The 15687-nt window shown below is 42.7% G+C and overlaps 1 protein-coding gene across 5 annotated transcripts in view; it reads left to right on the top strand.

Moving 5' to 3' along the window:
- Nucleotides 1-15687, top strand: part of CSNK1G3 (casein kinase 1 gamma 3) — a 273308-nt gene that overhangs the window by 149169 nt on the left and 108452 nt on the right. The window lies entirely within an intron of this gene.

Consider the following 15687-nt stretch of genomic DNA (forward strand, 5'->3'; position numbering starts at 1 on the left):
AGCCTTGTGCACGTCTACAATCTTGTCCCTGACATCAATTTGATATCCTTTGGCAGCTCTTTGGTCTTGCCCATGATGGTAAAGTTTGAATGGAAGAAAATGATTCTACACATGAGTTGTCATTAGAAGCACCTTCTTACATTGTCATGACTAATCGGTGTACCATGAGCACATACTATATCCAGTTGTGGGAGCGAGAATTATTGTGGGTTGGTAGGCGATCAAATACTTAACTGCATCTCAATTTATAGCCTTTGTATTGTGTTTTTTTTTTTTTCTGGATTGTTGGTTGGTATTCTGTCTCTATCATTTAAAATACACCTATAATTGAAATTATAGACCCTTCATTTCTTTGTAGATGGGCAAACTTACAAAATCTGCAGGGGGTCAAATTATCTTTCCCACTGTATAATTTGCACTGTAAGCCAGAGGTTCTGGATGTGCATCTGGCTAGTGGGATATAAGCAATGACTTGGATGGCTCTACCCACTGTCCCTGAAGGAATAACCCTTTTGCTTTTGGGATATATAATGGGATGAGACGCGTAAATAGCTTGTGTTTCAAGAAAACTCTAGGTCAGGCATGTCCAACCTGCGGCCCGGAACCTCAGGCAATGCGGCCCACTGCCCCCTGACAATTTTTGCTGGGGAGGAAGGAAGTCAGGTTGGGGGCATGTCCACAGCAGCTTCCAACTAACGATAGGCAGAGGCTGCCTCAGAGAGGGGGGGGGGGGGGGGGAAGCATGTGCAGTGTTTCTGACTCCTACCACCATGACCACTTGAAATCACTGAGGTGGTTAGAGTGTTCCTTTATTATCATTTAGAAGAAGTAAACCTCTGTATACTGATTCAATTTAATTTGATCATCCTCTAGTTGTGTTAAATTAGTGCGGGGGCCGCGGTGGCGTGGGAAGGGCGCGGCGGCATTTTTTTTACTTGTACACCTTAACTATAGTATATATTTTATATGCGGCCCGAGAAAATTTCTCTACACTCAATGTGGCCCAAAGGAGAAGCCAAAAGGTTGGACACCCATGCTCTAGGTACTATACTACACTATTTGGGAAGGCCTTTGTAATGAAATAAACTTAGCAAGAGTAATAGGCTAAACCATAAACTAAGTGGCTCAGAAACGAATATATACAGCTTGCATTGTCTGTAGCACACACTTCTTTTCATCCAGGATTATAAAACATTAATATGGATTGCATTACATGGGGCTCTCCCAAGTCATGTTGAACACAAAGTAGACTTGCAGGGTAATTTCATCCTGCGCTTAAGGAAATTGCCCTGGACTGTGCGATCTTGAAAATAGTTTGGTTATATAAGTTGATTTATATTATTATTCAGTTTTGGAAGCCTACAGATCTTCAGTGTATAATCTAAGGAAATGTGGTAGGAAATGATCTGTAAATCATAAAGGTGCACAAGGATCTCTAATGTTCATTTTCATTGTGTCAGGCAAGACTTCACAAGGACATCTGTGGTGTCGAAGTCATCTGGGAAAACAGCATTGTTTTCTTTCTGTGAACATAGTGCATTTGTAATATGTTTGAAGCCCAGTGCCTCTGTTTTATGAGGGGTGATGGTGTATTTCTTTTTTTTTTTTTTTTTTTCTTTCGAGGGGGGGGGGAAAGCAGTGTCCTTTAAAGGATCCTCCCTTTTTTCTTTCTTTTTTTTTTTTTTTTATTTCTCCAAGAGATTTTGTACTCTATTGGCTGATTTTGTCCTATGTAGTCGTGGCTTATTGTTTATTTACAATTTTATGCAGCATTAAAAGTGATATTTTTTTTTGCTCATTCTCCATTTTGTGCCTGGAATAGTGTGGTTCAGTCAAAATGGGCCTTTTGGGGCTAAAATCTTAAAGTACAGAGTATTAAGTTGATCCTGCTATAAATCCTGCGAGTTGCATGTTCTTGTGTGCTGGCTGCATTGAAATTTCGAACCCAGTTATTAACCTTCCCAGTTTGTGGGATGGGTGAGGTGAGATGGCGCTGCCTAATTGTATACAAATTGTGTGAGAAAGTTTAATTTGATTGATACAACATAAAGTGCTAATGTGCTAATTTAAATGATGACGTGCAGTCCACGGTATAGGGCAAAAGTATATAAAAAGGTACAAAGCAAATTTAAATAGCACTCTCTCCAGAGTAGTGTTCAAAGTGATAAGTGCAATAAATAGTTAAGTAAGGTAATAAACAAAATCTGTGTACCAGTGAAGAATAATAGTGGAGTATCACAATTATGAGAATACAATCTTAAATAATCTGATTAAAAAATGCTCCTAAAAAAAATATAATAAATAAATGTGCAAAAAAAGCTATGTGCCAATAAAGGAATTAAAGTGATAATAGTGATCACAAAGTTGAAACAGTAAAAAAATCCAATAGAAAAGGTAAGAGCCCATTCGCACTAGCGCGACTTGTGAGGCAACTTGTGTTGCCCCAGGTAGCTTGACATAACAAAAGCAATGTTAATCAATCAGTGCCGTCTTAATTGGCACTACTGAAGTTGCTCCGACTTCAGAAAAGGGTCCTGTACTACTTTGAGGCAACCTGTGATCCGACTGTCCCATATACTTCAATGGGAGTCGCCTCCTTATCTTAATTGACACGACTTGTTATCAGACTTTCCAGGAAGAAGAAAGAGATTAGCCAGGCATTCCCCACAGACCAAGTCGTCTGTCTCTTCAAAGTAGTGCACAAGTCTCTTCCAATTCTCTTCCAATTCTCTTCCAAGTCTCTTCCAAGTCTCTAAACAAGTCTCTTCCAAGTCTCTAAACAAGTCTCTTCCAAGTCTCTAAACAAGTCTCTTCCAAGTCTCTAAACAAGTCTCTTCCAAGTCTCTAAACAAGTCTCTTCCAAGTCTCTAAACAAGTCTCTTCCAAATCTCTAAACAAGTCTCTTCAAGTCACGGGGCGACTTTCTGGTAGTGGTAGAGTGAACCAGCTCTAAATAGTCCATACAGTATTTAACCACACAAAAAATAAATAAAAAAGTTTTGATCCACCAAAGGGTGCTGAACAGTCTTTAAATGTGCTGTAAAGTGAAGAAAAAATCTTATTCAATTGGTGATAGTCCGGGTGGTCCAAGGGCTGGGTGATAGGTGAGAAAGACCAGTGCACCCCTCCAATTTCTCCCGCACTCACCAGAAATATGCACCCCTACAGGGGTAACGTGCCTCGATATAATCGCCTTTTATCCAACAATTTCAATGTGTGGGGCTCTTGGGGGAGAAGGTATTCCTTAACCTGGGTAGTGGAGCCTCTCTTTCCGGAGTGTCCCTGTGTCTGAGGTCTTTGTGTCTCCGTTTCCACTGATGTCCTATTGTGGATATCCACACTTTGCAGCACGTTTAAAGACTGTTCAGCACCCTTTGGTGGATCAAAACTTTTTTATTTATATCTTGTGTGGTTAAATACTGTATGGACTATTTACCTTTTCTATTGGATTGGTTTACTGTTTCAACTTTGTGATCACTATTATCACTTTAATTCCTTTATTGGCACATAGCTTTTTTTGCACATTAATTTTTAAATTTATTATATATTTTTTTAGGAGCATTTTTTAATCAGATTATTTAAGATTGTATTCTCATAATTGTGATACTCCACTATTATTCTTCACTGGTACACAGATTTTGTTTATTACCTTACTTAACTATTTATTGCACTTATCACTTTGAACACTACTCTGGAGAGAGTGCTCTCTAAATTTGCTTTTTACCTTTTTATATACTTTTGCCCTATACCGTGGACTGCACGTCATCATTTAAATTAGCACTTTATGTTGTATCAATCAAATTAAACTTTCTCACACCATTTGTATACAATTAGACAGCGCCATCTCACCTCACCCATCCCACATTCATTGATATAGTCTTCGGACTATATTTTGAGGTAGGCTGCAGCCCATTTCTTTTTGTCCATAAGCGCGGAAATTCTTCCACCCCTAAACCTTCCCAGTTTACTTCTCTGGACTACAGAATGTATTCCTCCTTTGGAGATGGGGCAAGGGGTGTTCTTTTAAGCCTCGTACACACGATGAGAATGATCGTCTGCTTGTTTTTTTGTGTTTTTTTTTTTTTCGTGCTAGTCTCATATCGAAAATGAAGATGTTAAGAAAATTCTCATACATCTGAATAAAACTTGTGAAGTGATGTTATATTGTAATGTATTCTTTTGTTTTCGAGCATGCTTGGTCTTGGTCACTCGATTCTTTTTTTCGGACTAATACTGTACTAATGAAATTATAATCCTTTTGTTCTGGTATCGTACATGTAAAATTTGTTTGTCCCTTCAGATAACTTTGCATAAACTGTCCTGTTTGGCTCACAACAGCTGCGTACTAACGATAAAACTATTGTACGATTGCTTCGAAAGCCGTGTTTGCGTCAGATTTTTCTCTTAAAGTGTATCAGGCATTAGTCAAGGCGCACAATTCCTGTTGTAGTGTAACAATGCTGCTCCTCCATAGATGCAGTGATTGAACAATTTTTTTTTTTTTTTTTTGCATAGGGAAGTATGTCAATGGGAGGATCACCAGATAAAAATAAAAGGGGGCAAAAAAAAAAAACCTGTATAAGGGCTCTTTCACACGGTCCGCTCCGTAGGCGGATACGTGTTGCTCAGCGGGGATCGATCCGCGATCCCCGCTGAGCCGGCGGATGACAGCTCCGTCTCCGCTTGCAGAGCGGAGAGGGAGGTGTCTCAGCCCCCCCTGCCCTCTATGGGGGATCGGAGGAGAGCGGACCGTTTGTCCGCTCTCATCAGATCCGATCCGCTCCGATTACTGAACAGATGGAAAAATAGGGTTTCCATCCGTCCAGATTTCAAGCACAGGATCGGATGCGGATGGCAGCGGTTGTCAGCGGAGGTGTCTCTGCTGACACCCGCTGCCCCATAGAGCTGCATGGAGGATCCGATCAGATCCGCCTAAAAAACTGACAGGCGGATCTGATCGGATCGCCCGTGTGAAAGAGCACTAACTCCTCATGCAGCCACCACTTCAAGGACTAGTTAGCTGCAAAATATGAAATGATTGTTTAAAGCATTGCCAAGTTCCTTTTTAAGTCCCAGTTCACACTTGTGCATTGCGGGAAGGCTGCTGTGAACCACTGTGCGATCCGATCCTGATGCAGCTGGAAAAAAGGGTCCTGTGTGTCTTTTGTGCGGGTGCAGTGCGAATTTCAGCCATACAAAGTGTATGGCTGAATTTGTATCCGCACCTCCGATCGCATGTAATGAAGCAGTGCGCTCCGAATTACATGTGATCGGCGCACTCGCAAAACTGTGAACCGGCCCTAAGTTCTGTACACCTGGGCTTATTATTGAGAGGTATCAGCCGGTCCGACAGAAGCCAGCCAAGCGCCCTGGTTCTGTTGAAGCGGCCAATGGCTGAGAGTGCTCAGTGGGCATTTCCTTGTCGGAACACAACAGTGGGAGAAATTGCTGCACTAACATCGGATTGTTAATACGGGACCTTTTCCTGAGTTCTTAAGTTTGTTTTTTTTTCCTTCAGCCCACTGGGTTGAATAAAAAAAAAAAAAGAAAAACTCAGTGTGTACAAGGCTTTGTCAGCAGCTAGTCCGTCCTATTTTGGAACATTCAGCCAGTTTCTATTAGCTGCTATGGCTGACCTGTTGGTGAAGATATATACATACTGCTGTTATCCTTATCCTTTCTTTAATACGTGACTAATTACTGACTTGGATCAAACAATTATTTTATATTTCACAATAATGTACAAGGCCAAAATGCTCAGTGCATAGACGGTTTAATTCTTTATCAGCTTTTACATCATAAAGGAATTATCGAGGCCTACAGGCTCCCACAAAACAACAATCCGCATGGGCAAGGCGCATGGCTCGCATACAGAAATGTCAACAGTAAAATTACTGCAGATAGACCAGCAAATACAAGGTCCATCCATACAGGAGCCTTAGGGCTCATGCACACTGCAGCCCCCAAAAAGCTGCTTTTATTTCAGCTGGAAGAAGCGTCTACTTTTGTGGGCTCTTTTGCACATTTTTTACAAACTCTCCTCTCATCTGATTTTTTTTTTTTTTTGTGTTTTCAAGCTTCTTTGAGTTTTTTTCATGCTCTTTCTTGCTTGTTTTCGCATGTTTTTGGGCATTTAGGCATCTTTTCTGCTCGAAAGCTCCTTTTAAAAATGCGAGTTTGGTGGGCTTTTTCTTTCTTCTGTCTGTAAGAGCATATGCATGTAAACTCCTAAAAAAAAAAAATCATGGTTTGCATGGACACATTGCCTAACATGGAGGGGATTTTCCAGGCAGAAAAAATGAGCGCTCAAAAGCCTGTGGGAGCCGCTTCTATGAGCTGCAGTGTGCATGAGCCCTTAGTTTATTTTGCCCAAGGAACCTTGACGAGCTTATATCCGTATGACTTTTTCAGTACAAACGCAAAAACGAGACAAAAAAGAGAAAAAGGGGAAAGCAGGAAAGAAAAGGGGGGTGAATAGTATCACGTTTTACTGTACTCCTTGCTTTGTTTCCCCACTGGGATATCAACTCTAAACTTTTAAGTACGCCCTGTTTGATAGAGGAGCTGAGATAGTACTGTATACGGCCTCTTGCACACTGCAGCTTGAAAAAGCTCAGTACAGCTTTTTTTTTTAAGGAGATAAAATACAGCCCATTTTATTTATTTATTTCAGGTACTTGTATACCGCTGTCAATTTACGTAGCGCTTTAAATATACATTGTACATTCACATCAGTCCCTGCCCTCAAGGAGCTTACAATCTAAGGTCCCTAACTCGCATACATACGCAGTAGGGACAATTTTTTTTTTTTTTTTTATACAGGATCCAATTAACCTACCAGCATGGAGTGTGGGAGGAAACCGGAGTACCCTGAGGAAACCCACGCAGGCACAGGGAGAACATGCAAACTCCAGGCAGGTAGTGTCGTGGTTGGGATTCGAACCAGTGACCCTCTTGGCTGCTAGGTGAAAGTGCTAACCACTACACCACTGTACAGCCCATTCATCATTCATAATGTACCTATGCACACAAGCATGTAAACAAGCGCCATGCATTCGTCAATAAAAAAAAAAAAAATAGAACAATCTGTTATTTGGTCAGTAATTTACGCCTCATGCGCGCAAATGCCCATTTACATATTGAGAATGGGAATACGTTTTCGCGCGTTTGTGTGAAAGTGCACACAAAATTGGGCAAACGCATATATACACGAAAATGCATACAAAAAAAAAATCTGGAAAAAGTAGATGCTCAAACAGGAGTGCAAGAGGCTTTAATGTCAATGCTTTGAGGACTTCTCCTTATTCAAGGATTAGGGCGTCTAAAGAGCAGATACAAACGTACGAAGTATGCACGTAACAAGAATTGTATTCTTTTCCCTTCCAAGTGCTGTACTAAAAATACATATTTCATTACATACAGCTATTCCCTGCTCCCTCGTCATAAATGGATGTTGCTGAACTGGTTGTAGCTTTGTGTGTTTAACCTATTCATACCACATGTTCTTGCAACACTGTCAAAACTTCCTGATGAAGTCGGTTATTATTGTGGTTACACAGCATCCTTGAAAATGTTAAATAGTGGTGAATTGCGTTCTCTTTTTGTACAGAATTACTACAACTAAGCTAGTGTTCCCAGACAGGCTTACCACAGGAACGCAAAAGTATCTATACCATGCATGAAGAATTTCTTTAGAAAGTTTGAGACAGCTGGTCATATTTATTGAAGTCTCTTTAATAGAAATTCTGTTTCAAACCACTCCTCATATTGGTGGCTTGATAAATAAAATAGAGTCCCTTTTTAGGTGAGTTGTAAAACAGGATCCACTGTACTAGGGGTCTCCTAACTATGGCCCTACCAGTTTTTTAGGAACTACAATTGCCATCATGCCTAGTCATGTCTGTGAATGTCAGTTTTACAATGCCTCATGGGATGTGTAGTTCCACAACAGCTGAGAGGTGTAAAATTAATCTGAACAGCACCTTCATTCATTCAGATGCAAGTATTGTTTGGGTATTCTGACAGCCAATGGCACCAGCTTTCTTAATACAGTAGCCTGCAGGGAGAGATATATCTATTTATGCTTTTAGTATGGATAGAGGAGTATGCTAGGTTTTTTGTTCAGTTCACAGACTACATGAAATCAAAGTGCCCTGCCAGCTTAGAGAGGAACGCCACTCCCCAGTTTTTTGGCAATAGTGTGCACAATTCACATACAACCAGCAAAAACCCATGTTGCCCTGCACCAGTCTGCTGTCATAGGCCATGTCCTGTGCCACCATCTTTGTTGCTGACTTCATCTGGTGCAAGTTGGGTGCAACTTGCTTCTTCCTAGGTCAGGCAGCCCGACCCACTGAAGACTCCACTGGGCCTGCCGTCCTCCATATGTATGAATGGAACATAAAGAACCCTGGGATATAAGACGTGCATTTCCTAGGAGGCTTCAGAGCTCTGTAGATGTCATTCTCACCGAGGCAAAAAAGCTGGGGGCAGGGCAGAATTAAAAGAAAAAGGGGTAAATTAAAAAAAAAAAAAAAATTTAGTTTGCACAGGGGGAAGCAGAGCAGTAATGCATAGTGCATCTAGTGCAGGGATCCTCAAACTACGGCCCTCCAGCTGTTGCAGAACTACATGTACTATGAGGCATTGTAAAACACTGACATTCACAGACATGACTAGGCATGATGGGAATATTAGTTCCCGAACAACTGGAGTGCCATAGTTTGAAGACCCCTGATCTAGTGGGTAAAACTCCACTTTTAACATCTCTGGCTCTAAAAGATGGTGAGGCGAATGGCTGAAAAAAGAAGGGTGGTTGCCTAGAGCTTTTAGCGGTTTTTCATGCCTCAGGTCATATTCTTATTGGTGGCTTGCTGGCGCAGGACCAATGAAAGGAACAGATGCTATGGCAATGAGCTGCCAAGTCCAAAACTTTACTTTTTAGTGGGCAAGGAAGGCTCAGAATCTCCATCAACTTTTCATTGTGGTCTCTGCCTTTCTTGTATAGTGATATTAGTTGACCCCATTTGATTGTTTTAATGTTGGAGGGGCAAAAAGTACAGAGCAATCTCCCCAATGGGGGTCACAGACAATAGTAAAAACTCCAACAGATGTTCTAACTTCGAGTCCTCCCCACTCCATCCAAAACTTTTATTTTTATCTTGGCCTTTAAAACAAGTGTCATTGGTGCTGGGCATCCAGCTCTTGTGTGTGAAGCCCTCAGTATGGTTTCTCTCCAACCTTTGTTGCTTTTTTAGTGGCAAATATAATTTAGGCTTGGTTCATATTGGTGCGATGGAAGACATTGCATGTGATTCGCACCACACTGCTGTGCAAATCACGTGGGATGTCTGTGTGATGCAAATTCAACCATACAGATTTTGTGGCTCAATTTGCATCACATTTGGACCAAACTCGTGCAGGACCCTTTTTTTGGTCCGCACCAGAATCGGATCACGGAGGGGTTCACACTAGGGATGCACCAATCTGATATTCGGATCGCAAATCTGACCCGATCCGGACAAAATAGCTGGATCGGAGATCGGTAAACTTTAGCCGTCCCACGGGCCGATCCGGTTTTTGCTGAGTAACGGCTCAGCCATCCCTTACTAGGTGCAGTAATAGTATGGGATGGGAGCCGATACTTCCTGTTTAGGTCCGGCTCACAGGCGGAGTGATATCAGATGCACTCCTCTTTTGAATGGAGGAGCCACACACATGAAGCAGCGGCTTTGCTCTTTACTGCAGCCGCTTGCTTTGTGTGTAGCTCCGGATCAGTTCCTTATCGGTATCTGTGATTTCACAACACCAGATATCGGTATCGGTATCTGCTCCAAAAAAGTTGGAGTGGTGCATCCCTAGTTCACACCTATGCAATCTGATTCCTGTCCGAAATTACAGTTCACATTGTGATATGCAAACTTATCCGAGGGTGTCATTAACTTTGTATTGACACTCCCAGTTCGCATATGGCAGTGTGAACTGCCTGCGAGTCAGGTGCGATGTGGGAACCTGCAGTGGATTCGCAGGGTTTCTCGCATCGTACGAATGTGAACCGAGCCTAAATAATTTTACAAAGTAGCAAGGCAAGACCTTACCACTTCCAAGTAAAAAGCGTCCATGAACTTGAGGCCTTATCATAGATCAAGTATTACACCATTAAAGTGTTACTAATCCCAGGAACCAGCAGTCACTATATCTGGTGTCCTACAGTACACAAAAATGGTAATGCAATAGTTTTTGTAAATATGAACTGCTAAATACCTTTTCTCTATCGTTCATTGATGGACGCAGTTCTCTCCGACTCGTATCAGTAGGGTAATACTACCCCCCCCCCCCCTACAGGAGTAGGACACTAGGCAGAAAAAAGTTCTGGCTACGCCTATGGGCAGTCCCAGAGGGTAAACCCCCTCTCTTCCTGCATAGGATGCTGGTTTTAATCTGCCTAGTCAGGAGTAAGGACCTAGTCCTGGCATAGAAGTAATTTTTTTATGTAGATTTTTTTTTTTTTTTTTTTTTTTTAGCTAGTCCTTTTTTTTTTCTCCGGATCGCTTTGCCTGTGAGATCTTCTAGCAGTTGGGCTGGGCGACAGACTGGACCCCCATATCTAGTGGTCACCCCAGTCTGTCCATCGAGCGCATGCAGGCCTTAGCTCCGCGCTGGGTTGGCCGCGACATAGTCCCGCTGGACGCGGACTGGCCCCACGAGTTAAACGTCTTGCCAGGACGCACACGACAGGGTCTAGGCTGATGTCGCAGCATTCCTATAGCAGTCTTGTGACGTCTATCAGTGTCTGGTTAAAGCTTGTAGGAGGAATTTTCATTTTCCCTGATTGTCCTATAAGGCTGCAGGGCCCTTACCCTCTGTCTTGACGGTGCTGAAATGCCCTGTGATTTTCACATGCACTCGCCCAAGAAAAAGAAAAAAGAAGTAGCAATTCACACCAAACTGAGCATGTGCAGCTTGTCCCCTAGCCTCTGTATTATCTGGAGATATATTGGGGATGTATACTGTCAGACAAGATGGGATCAAACAGCCTTTTTACAAAATGCAGAGGATTAACCTCTTGGGTTCCACAGTGAGTATACCAGGCATGCTTTACTGCACACACACTGATTTTACGGTTGTGGCTTTAGTAACACTTTAAGGACAAATTACTGGTTAGTGCATTAAAGCGGAGTTCCACCCAAAAGTGGAACTTCCGCTTTAGGGAGTCCTGACCCCCCGACATGCCACATTTGGCATGTCATTTTTGGGGGGGGGGGGAGCGGGTACCACGTTTTGACAGGTACCCGCTCCCACTTCCGCTCGTGGCGCCGCGGCGCCCTGAGCGGAAGTTCTCCTCTCCCTCTCCCTCCCTGCAATCTTCTGGGACACGTCAGAGGTCCCAGAAGATTGCCGGCCAATCACGGCGCGCAGCGCGACTCGCGCATGCGCAGTGGGTACCCGGCTGTGAAGCCGCAAACTGTAAAAGCCGGGTGCCCACAGCAGTGATGCCGAGGGAGAGGATCGAGGCTTCCGGCGGCCGCATCGCTGGACCGTTGGACAGGTGAGTAAATGGCTGGAACTCCGCTTTAACTTCTTAATTGGGCTTACGAAGAAGCGGTTTTCGTTATAATGAAAAAAGCTGAAGCCCAAAGTAACAGACGGTAACGTGGCATAGTTAAGTAGAAAGAACGACTACCAGTTGGTTCTAAAAAAGAAAAAAAGGAGAAGACAAAGGAGATTAGAATGTGAGGAAATAATTGAAAAAGTAGGCTATCAAACATAGGGGGCGGTACCAAACCATTTGTTGGGACAATCGTGATAGGTCGATAAAGGTGTCTCTACACTAAACTTATGGTGGACTGGCAACGTAGCAACTGAACCATTGTCAGAAGATAGGATTGCCTTGAAGTCATCATAGGTGGCGAAATGGATCCAAATATACCATAAGAAAGGGGTAGGCAACCTTCCAGAGATTGAGATCTACTTGGATAACATGTAGGAAATCAAAGATTCCCAGGGGAAGGCATTGTCGTCTTGACCTTTTTAAAATAAAATAAAGCCTCCAATAAAAACACCTAATGTGTCACAGTAGTGTCTTATGTCCCACTTCAAATCGCCCCCCCCCCCCCACATACAGTAGTATCCACTGCCACACATCACAGCGGTATTCCCTGCTGCCCCCTTTCACATCATCCCCCTTGTAATATTCTATGCCTCCCCACTTTAGTTTACCCTGCCCCCCCCCACCCCACATAAGTGTCCTCTGCAACCACCTCCCTCACCCCACTGTAGTGCCCCCTGGCAGTCCCCCCATAGCAGTGTCATCTGTCCCCTGATGTAGTGCCCCCCCCCCTCCATAGCAGTGTCCTCTGCAACCCCATGTTAACAAGCTGATGATTGGTTGCTAAGACCACCTAGCAACCAATCACCTGCTGGTTTACTTGCAAAGATAACTAAAGCAGCTGCCATGCTCCCACCCTCCATCCAGCACTGTTTTTTTCTCTCGCTCTGCTAGTACAGGGAGAGAGGCATTGGCTGGGCACAGACCTGATGGTGATCTACCTGTCGGCTTCCCGCGATCGAAAGGAAGATTGCGATGGACGGGTTGCGGACCCCGGCCATAAGGTATTGTTGCCTTTTTAAAGCTCCGATATAATCCAGGCTGCGGTGTCCTATTATGCATGTGTAGATTAGTACTTGGTTTGTGCACCAAGCATTTTCTATCCCTTGGGCCTGAACTCTGGTTACAGCATGTACGTTTGCAAGCCATTACTATATTGTTTTCTGATGGAAATGAAAGTGCGGAATTTCATGCATAAATGTTCTAAGGTAGGAACATATAAATGTACGAAAAGCTTTAAAATATTCATCTTTGACATTTGGGTGGAAAGATAATCATGTTCTCTTCTGGGTCTGTTCTTTTATAATAGAATGACAAAGAATATAGCTTTCAGAGTTTTTCATACATTTAGGCAGAACTTCTACTGCTCTGTTCCAGGTGTCCCAAGCAATACTTTTCATGACTACAAGTGCCTGGTGTACCACAATAGTCTTATAGTGTTTGACTCACATGGACAACATGAAATAAGGCCCCTTTCACACGGGCGGTGCGCCCGACAGACTCCGTTTTGCTCAGCGCGGATCGATCTGCCAATTCCTTTTGAGCAGGCGGATGACGGCTCCGTCTCCGCTCTGTGTGCAGGGACGGAGCTGTCAGAGCCCCGCTCTCCTCTATGGGATATCGGATAAAAACGGATCGCCTGTCTGTTTTCATTTGATCTTCTCCAATCCTCCAGACGGATAGAAGATAGGGTTTCCATCCGTCCAGGTTTCACGGACAGGATCGGATAGCATCCGCTGACATCTGCTGCTCCATAGGGCTGCATGAAGCATCCGATCATGTCCGCCTGAAAAACTGACAAGCGGACCGGGTCGGAAAACATGTGTAAGATAGGAGAAGATTGTGCAAAGAAACGCCATGACATTACCACCAGGCTGTGTATCCAATCATTAAAGTGGAGTTCCACCCATTTTAGTGACTTTAGATGTATGTAATCCCCTTTAAAATGACTTTTACCAATGGAAAGTTTTTTCTTTTCTTGCTAGGAAATACCTTATTTTCTTCTTTATTCATCCTCTCCTCACTTCTGGGTCTGGTCGGCGATTACATCATTCGACGATTCGCAGGGGGTGCTGGGATGTATCTCATAGCATGAAATCTCGCATTTTTACACAGGAGCTGATCTGTACTGTTTGTATTGAGGTCGTGCTCTGCCCCGCCTCCTCTCAGTGAGCTGTACTGTATGTATTGTATTAAGGCCGCGCTCTGCCCCGCCTCCGCCCCGCCTCTTCTCAGTGAGCTCAGTGAGGATATAATGCTTTCAGTCCTCGCTCACTGAGAGGAGGCGGGGCGGAGGCGGGGCATAGTACAGCTCACTGAGAGGGGGCGGAGGCGGTGCAGAGCACGACCTCAATACAAACAGTACAGATGAGCTCCTGTGTAATAATGCGAGATTTCATGCCATTAGATACATCCCAGCACCCCCTGCGAATCGCCGAATGATGTAATCGCCGACCAGACCCGGAAGTGAGGAGAGGATGAATAAAGAAGAAAATAAGGTATTACCTAGCAAGAAAAAAAGTTTCCATTGGTAAAAGTCGTTTTAAAGAGGATTACATACATCTAACGTTACTAAAATGGGTGGAACTCCACTTTAAGCTCTCTGGCTGTTATGTAACCTTTCTGAGAGTAAGCATCAGGTAGTCAACATCTGGACTAATATGTGGGTTTTCTATTTTGTAAGGAACTCGGTAGAATGCTGCAAGTACAACGTAATGTATGTTTTTACTGTGGTTTTGACTATTTCAGACATGCTCAAGTACAAGAGATGTTTTTTCTTTTCTGTACGTGTGGTGTTTCAAAACCTTATGGCATAGCTGAAACATTCCAGCTATTTGGCCTTCTGCCACATTTCCACCAAACCATCTTTTTTGAAAATGTTCCGTGTTTGTAAGGTTACTTTCTTATATCTGAACAGATGCATTTCTTGAGGCTCAGTCTTGTTACAGCTTCTATAATGTGGTGATATACTGCATGTCTGCAGGCTGGGGGGGTCTTCACCAGCCAGTGGCTCAAGACGAATGCTGTCCTTTCATGTGGATCACAGCGGAGGCTCAGTGCCTGCAAGGAAACTTCATGTATTTTAAACTTCTGCTTTTGTTAGATCACCCAGAGGGAAAAGTTTATGTACATTGCACGGATTTTAACAAAAATTGTTGCAGAAGCAGGGTGGATTTGCGTTAAATCAAGTCTATTTTAAATCCGTTATCCTTCTATATAGGATCACAGGTCTCTGTGATCTTTTCCCAAGCCCAACCCCCATACAATTAGAAACACACCCCTAGGTACACATTTAACATCTTAATCACCCACAATGTTAACCCCTTCCCTGCCAGTGCCATTATTACAGTAATAGTGCATATTTTTAGCACTGATTACTGTAGTAATGTCACTGGTCCCCCCAAAAATGTCGATCAGGGTTTTAGATCTGTCACAATCCTGCTAAAAATCAGATCGCCACCATTACTAGTAAAAAAAAAAAAAAAAAAAAAAAAGACCATAAAAATGACCTAAATCTTTCCCATAGTTAGTAGTCGCGATAACTTTTGCGCAAACCAATCAAAATACGCTTATTGCTATTTTTTTTTTTTTTTTTTTTACCAAAAATATGTAGCAGAAAACAAATTGGCCTAAAGTGTCTAGAAAAATTTTGATTTTTAATTTTTTTTTTGGGAATGTTGTATAGCAGAAAGTGAAAAAAAAATATATATATATATATATATATATATATATATATATATATATATATATATATATATATATATATATATATATATACAGTAAAACCTTGGTTTGAGAGTAACTTGGTTTGAGAGCGCTTTGCACGACAAGCAAAATTTTCAAATAAATTTTGACTTGATATACAAGCGATGTCTTGATATACAAGTAGCCTAAAGTCACAGCTGAGTATAAAAGAGAAGAGAGGCGCCTCTAAGTGTAGAAATATGGTTACATTTAATGAAGGTACAATTCACATGGTTGATGATTGGAACAGGCACATCTAAGTATGCAGGCATCCGGGGTAAAGCTGTGCACATAGACCATCCTCCGCACTGACATCTACGTCGTCCCTTCCATGC

The sequence above is a fragment of the Pelophylax lessonae genome (assembly GCF_965119305.1).
Source record: "Pelophylax lessonae genome assembly, chromosome: 1".
NCBI classification, from domain to species: Eukaryota; Metazoa; Chordata; class Amphibia; order Anura; family Ranidae; genus Pelophylax; species Pelophylax lessonae.